At 35.8% G+C, this 6,814-nt stretch overlaps 2 long non-coding RNA genes across 2 annotated transcripts in view; both read left to right on the plus strand.

Annotated features, from left to right (window-relative positions):
• The window catches only part of LOC103097165 (uncharacterized), a 247,936-nt gene that overhangs the window by 40,158 nt on the left and 200,964 nt on the right, over positions 1-6,814 (plus strand). The gene's annotated exons all lie outside the window — the stretch shown is intronic.
• LOC103096836 (uncharacterized) overlaps positions 1,679-6,814 on the plus strand; it is a 28,279-nt gene continuing 23,143 nt past the window's right edge. Inside the window, exon 1 of the long non-coding RNA XR_008917628.1 lies at positions 1,679-4,569. This is a non-coding gene — a long non-coding RNA (uncharacterized LOC103096836). The remainder of the gene's footprint in view (positions 4,570-6,814) is intronic.

Genomic DNA, 6,814 nt, shown 5'->3' on the forward strand with positions numbered 1-6,814 from the left:
CCTTCCTTTCTTCCTTCCTTCTTTCCTTTCTTCTTCTTTCTTTCTTCCTTCTTCTTTCTTCTTTCTTTCTTTCTTTCTTTCTTTCTTTCTTTCTTTTCTTTCTTTCTTTCTTTCTTTCTTTCTTTCTTTCTTTCTTTCTTTCTTCTTTCTTTCTTTCTTTCTTTCTTTCTTTCTTTCTTTCTTTCTTTCTTTCTTTCTTTCCTTTTCTTTCTTTCTCTTTTCTCTTCTTTCTTTCCTTCCTTCCTTCCTTCCTTCCTTCCTTCCTTCCTTCCTTCTTCCTTCCTTCTTCCTTCCTTCCTTCCTTCCTTCTTCCTTCCTTCCTTCCTTCCTTCCTTCCTTCCTTCCTTCTTCCTTCCTTTCCTTCTTCCCTTTCCCTTCCTTCCTTCCTTCTTCCTTTCCTTTCTTCCTTCCTTCTCTTCTTTCTCTTCCTTCTTCTTCTTCTTCTTTTCTTCCTTCTTCTTCTTTCTTTCTTTCTTTTCTTTCTTTCTTTTCTTTCTTTCTTATTCTTTCTTTCTTTCTTTCTTTCTTTCCTTTCTTTCTTTCTTTCTTTCTTTCTTTCTTTCTTTCCTTTTCTTTCTTTCCTTTCTTTCTTTCTTTCTTTCTTTCTTTCTTTCTTTCTTTCTTTCTTTCCTTTCTTCTTTCTTCTTTCTTTCTTCTTTCTTCTTCTTCCTTCCTTCCTTTCTCCTTTCTTCCTTTCTTCTTTTTCTTCTTCTTTCTTCTCTCCTCTCTCTCTCTCTCTCTCTCTCTCTGTTTCTCTCTCTCTATATATATATATATACACATATGCAGCACATATATGTATCTCTTTATATTTTACATACATTTTGGGGAAGAAAGGAGTATAAAATCTGGTACTATTTCATTTTTACTGATTTTTAAGATGGAATTTTAGGGAAATATTTTCTAAAGCAAGTATGAAATTTTATAGGCAAAGATATGGGAACATACTGACAATTTTCCTTTGGAAAAAATTGCCATATCTGAACTGGATAGATTCTTGCAATCCTATGAATAAGAATGTATTTTGCATGACAACTCTCATTTGCTAGATGCAAGTTCTAAATCTGATATAAATCACTGACATTTTCATAGGCTGCTTGTATATTTATTGTCAAAACAGTGAAAATAATGCAAGTGTGTATAATTGTATACATAGGAATAGGGCATGTGGCATTGTTTTTGTTATCATTCTCTCTATCATTTCAAAGGATAATTTTTTCCTTCCTATCAGCTAGGCAAAAAGGAAATAACTGTTGTCATGTCTAAAATTCTTCTAGGAAGACTGACCTTCTTTGGTTGATGGAAGAGAGGAAACTATAAGGAAGGGTTTGTCAAACAGCCGGTTGCTTCAGGCATTTTGATTTCTCACCAGGATTGTCTCTGAATTACTGGGTTTAAGGGAACTTTTTTAAACTCATATATATCTATATTTTTTTTACTTAGATTTTACTTAGATTTTTTAAACTTAGATTTCTCTTAAAACAAATTTCAGTAATAGATTGAGCTTTCTTTCTTTCTTCTGCCATTTTCCTTCCTCTTTTTCTTTTCTTCCTTCCTTATTCCTTCATTTCTTTTTTTTCTTCACAGTTTAGTCACAAGGTATCCTTGAACAAATCAAGAATCCTACTTTGGAAGTACCAACTTGGTCTTTGGAAATGTGAAAAAGAAGGTAAACAACTAGCAGCATTAGAATGGACATTACAATTTGGGCATCATTGTGGGGTAATCTGTTCATGGTGATTACCAGGGGAAGCCGTCTCATTCCAAGATGACATTTTGTGTTCATAGAGTTTTTCACCAAATTTGTTCATTTATAGACCCAGTATGGCTTAGGAGATTGAGTGGCCTCTAGCTAAAAGATAGTAAAAAACAGTTCTAGATTCTGAGTCGTTCTTCATCCTACATAGACTTAAATTTGACATCCTACATAGGAGGCTGTAATCTTGCACCAGAATTTGATTATATCAACACTCACCCATCTTTTTAAAGCTTTTCTTTTGTCATTTTCACTGCAGAAACTGCCCCCAGGCTTGTGGACTTTCTGTTCATCTCTGTATCCTGCCACCACCCCCCCCCCCCCAACGCTTGAAAAGAGCCCGGGAATGTTCAATATACAATGAAAGCATTCTTGTCATTTATAGAGATCAATAGGGACTGGCACAGATCCAGGGAAAAACACTATAAGATGGACAGGTCAGAGGTCATGGAAAAAATAGAATTTGTCAGGGTAAAAGAGTATCCCAGTGAAAGAAGCTGCAGGCTTTTGTGTTGAGATTAGCAATGGTTAGCTTGACTGTGAATTTTCTTCGAGGTATCTACTGCCATTGATGTTTTTGATCTGTTCTCATGTAACATCAGTGCTGGAACATGTATGCTCCTTACAAAGTCTCAGACAGTAACCCTTCTCCACAGAATGCCAGATTGTCTTTGAATAAGCAGAAACAAACTCTTTGTCCTTTGGAAAATCCCACATTTCAAAATCTGGTATTTTTTGGTCATGTATTTGGTTCATCCAAGGGAAACAAGCAATTTGTTGGTAAGGAAATAAAAGCAAGTGAAAGTGGAGTAGAAGAGATGATGGTGACATTTTATGGGCTATCATTGGGGTCAATGGAACCAGTACTAGGACTAGCGAGTATTATCCTAGGACAGGGGTTTGAATTCTCTGATGTAAAGGATGAAAGATACCACAAGAAAATGACAAACTTGCTTTGATTTTCCTTTGCAAAAATGTACTTGTAGCAAACAGTTTTCCTGATTTCCTTTCTCAAAAATCAATTTTAAACATATTTGAAACTACTAGTCAAGTGTACCCCATGCTGGGGTACTAAAATATCATTGTCTATGTCTTGGTTTGACAGAAGTAAGGAAGGTGTTTCTGACCACAGCTACGTCTCTTGCAGCAAAAAATAAGTCATCAAAATCTTGAATTCTCTTTTATCTTTTCAAAATATTTTACTCTCATCTCATATACTGAACTCACCTATCGTTATTGGTTTTACTTAGTACAGGAAAATAGTCAGTTTTTAGAAAAAGATGAATAACTGTGGTCATAGTTGCTTAACCTTTTTTTACATTTCAAATGGCATATGCCAAATTAAATATTTTGTTTCTCTTGTCATTCAGTCACTAATTGAGTCATTTAAATAATGTAGCTTGTCTGCCAAAAAAAGTCTATTAAATTACTTATTTTATTCACTGAGCAGTTATTATGTATCACTAAGCCATAAGCCTGACTTGTATTTTAAGTGTTTCTTTGAGAAATTTCAGTAATGACAAAGGATTTAATCTTTCTAAGAGTCCAGACTACTTTCATATAGTTATTACACTTCACCAAACCTATGCAAAGTAACTGGCATATGAAGTTTTATTAGCCAAATGCAAACCTATTCAAAGTTGGTTCAAAGTGTGGTCAAAGAGCAAAATGACAAAAAGAGTTGGTCAATGATTTTCTCTAAATGCTACTCTTGACTAGACAAAATTCCTTCATTTTACCCCTGAATATCTCCTATTGAAGCCAGATTCTACATTCCTGATGTGCAAATACAAAAGATTAGGAATTACTCTTCGGGCAGTAGTATTCCATCCCTTTCCCTACCTGGGATTCTTGGTATGGCACTAGACCATATGTTACACCTTAGAATACATAAAATTATGGGTACAATAGGGGTGGAATAGACCTCTGAGTTCATTACTTTTGAATTTACCTGAAGAGGATCTCCTCTTCATTATCCCTTACATTAATCTTTTAATGTCTGCTTAAAGAAATTCTGGAATATGCAATTCATTATCTATCATGGTAGCCCATTTCACTTTCCTTCAGACCTAATCATTACAGGAAGTTGTGCCTTATGTAATGGGAGCAGGGGGCTGAACAGTGAGGTCCCAGTCCTAAGGGTATATTCAGATTCACTTTGGTTCCAGTCTGCTTTGTGGGATTTTGGAGAGACTATTTCTCTCCACAATTGACTGAAGGGTTCAATACTCTGTAATGATGAAAAGTTTTTTAATTAGCTGAGGAACTGGAAGGGCTAGCAACTCATGGAACTGAATTCATAAAAAAAAAAAAGATGAAGATCTCTTACTCTTTTCCTTCCTGGCCGCAAGTGAGACAAGAACTCTTTTGAACCACTGGATGGGAGGATAGTTGCTCTATCTTCCAGTTGGTCACAGGTGTCCTACCTCTGTTTCTTTTGTATTCAATCTTCTCTGATACAGACAACTGCGAATCCAGACAGAATTGACAAGGATGTGATGTTGTGAATTGTGAAAGATTAGAATAGCCATCATAATATCTTTTGGCAACCAGAATTGATGGCAACCTAAGGAGGTAGTAGTGGCTGACTACATAAAGAACCTGTTCAGGAAGAGATAGAAAGATAATTAACAAAGGACAGAGGCAACCTAAGGCATCATTATGATTCATGGCAAAGAAAAGTGCTGACTATGGATTCTAGAACGAATCCAAGGATTCTTGGAATCTTGCAGAAAGTTTAATAAGAACCTAATGTGAACCCAATGAGAACTTCAAGAAGGGAGAAAAGGATTTGCAGGACTAGGATTCAGGAGGTACACTTTGGTCCCATCTGTTCTTGATATATGCACCTCTCTATTAATGTTTGAGCTCACTCTCTAGGCATCTTGTCTGTGTATAGAAAGAAAACACTCCAATTCAGGGAAATTATTTTGTCACTAAAATTCTTGCTATAGCTTTTCAGTAATTCCCTTTTCTAAATGCTAATAAAGTTCACCTGGTTGATTTATAATGGGTAGCATATCAGATGGAGACTCGAGAACTATAATGTTAAAAATCTCAGCAATCCTCAGAGTTTCTTTTAGAGGACTGTAGTAGTCAACTGCACTCTGGAAATCCAGTCTCATAGTATCCATGAGAGAGGGGACCCAGAGGTGGGTGCTATACTTATATCAAACTTAAATCTTCTCTGAAACTTCTATCCATTTATCCTATTTCTGCCTTCTTGGGTCAAGTAAAACAAATCCAGGCCCATTTCCACATGATAGCCCATTAAGTATTTGGACTATGCCAATGTCAATTCAATTCAACAAAAATTTATTAAGTGCTCCCTATGTACCATGCACCATATGTAGTGCTGGGATCGGAAAACAAAACATCAGAACCTCTCCCCCTTCTCCCACAGATTTTCTTTCTCCTGTCTAAATACCTCTGATTTCTTCAGGTGATCAACATCTCTTATCTTCTCACCATTCTAGCCATCTTTTTTTTTTGGATATTCTTACATTGTCAATGACCTTCCAATATTCTTATAGCTGAGCAATTTTTATTAGGTATATTCTTTACATGGATCACCTCTCTACTTAGGTGGCCTCTTTTTAAGTGAAAACTGACAGAAAATAAGAAAGCAACTAGTTGAGTGTTTGTATTGTTGCTAAACAGAATTGATTCTAAATCTAAGTAGTTTTTGTAATGTACTCTGAAATGTGGAATTCCTCTAGGACAGAAAGACTCTTTTGGGGAATTGTCTCACAGAGTGTATGCATAGCTTGTTTTGTCTGGGGATTGCTACTCAGAACCTTGCCATCTGCAGTGGGTGGCAACCAAGTCCCAGAGTCTCAAAGAATTCATCTGTTAATTTTCTTTTTTTTTCTCTGACTTGATGACACCATTGTGGTTATTCCTCCTCCCTCCCCAATCAATAACATCTCATTTTCCATTATTACATCTTAAGTATATTGCAGTCGTTGCAAGCTGTTGCATTTTCACTTTGGAAATGTGATGGTGGGAGAAATCTGCCTGAAAAATAAAAGAGTCTGAGGTCACCAAACAGTGGCTATCATACAGCTGAATAACCAAGGAGAGGAGCAACAACCTGAATGGATGATGATTTTCAGAGAACCTTAGGGTTGGATGAGTTTAGGGATGATCTCCAATTCAATTTGATGATTTGATAGATGAAAAAATGGAGGTTATACCTAGAGAGGTTATATGATTTGTGGAAGGCCATATAACTAGTTAGCTACAGAATTAGAACAAAAGACCTCTGATTTATTGAGTAGTCCTATGTTCTTCCTGTTACTATACTGCCTACAATGAGTTTTATATGTTGTGGGATTTTAGATATAGGCACAGATCTTCTCATTTTCCTCAAGGGAATTGGATCTTTTGATTTTGACAATGATTGTCAGTGTTTGTCCATAGTCTGGTTTCTTTCTGGATTAGTTGTTTTGGTGGATAGTTTTCTATTTGTGACAAGACCTGTTTAAGAAGAAAATTCTTCTTATGACTTATTTCTAGTCTCTGGGTTCACGAGGGATTTCTGTTTGTCTTCATAATGGTAGATAATAATAGATCATGGATGTAAGGTTGAAAAGGACTTCAGAAGACATCTAGATTAATCTCTTTACAGATGAAGACATGGAAGTCCAGGGAAATAATTTGACTTATAGGGGATAAGCATCAGAAGTAAGAATTTAATTCAAGTGCTCTGATTCCAGAACTGGCTTTCATTCCACTATGCCATACTGCCTTCCTAATAGCAGGCTATATCTAAGAACATTTTTTTCAAGTTTGAGTGATACATATTTAACTCATAAGTAGGAGATGTGAGGAGTGTGCAACAATTGTACAGAGATTTTTTTTCTCAGAGTCATGCTAATAAATCAGTTTTTTTTTTTGCAGTGAACAATGAAGTTGTCTTCTGGTGAAAGTGTAGAGTTATATAGTTTTGAGACAGGAATAAGGCTATGAAGAATGATCATTCATTTTTCTGTCTTCTATTTCTATAGATGAAGACCTAGAATTGAGAGAAGGTAGAGGGGGAAGTTAGGAGAGATT

Source organism: Monodelphis domestica, chromosome 3 (assembly GCF_027887165.1).
Source record: "Monodelphis domestica isolate mMonDom1 chromosome 3, mMonDom1.pri, whole genome shotgun sequence".
Classification (NCBI taxonomy): Eukaryota; Metazoa; Chordata; class Mammalia; order Didelphimorphia; family Didelphidae; genus Monodelphis; species Monodelphis domestica.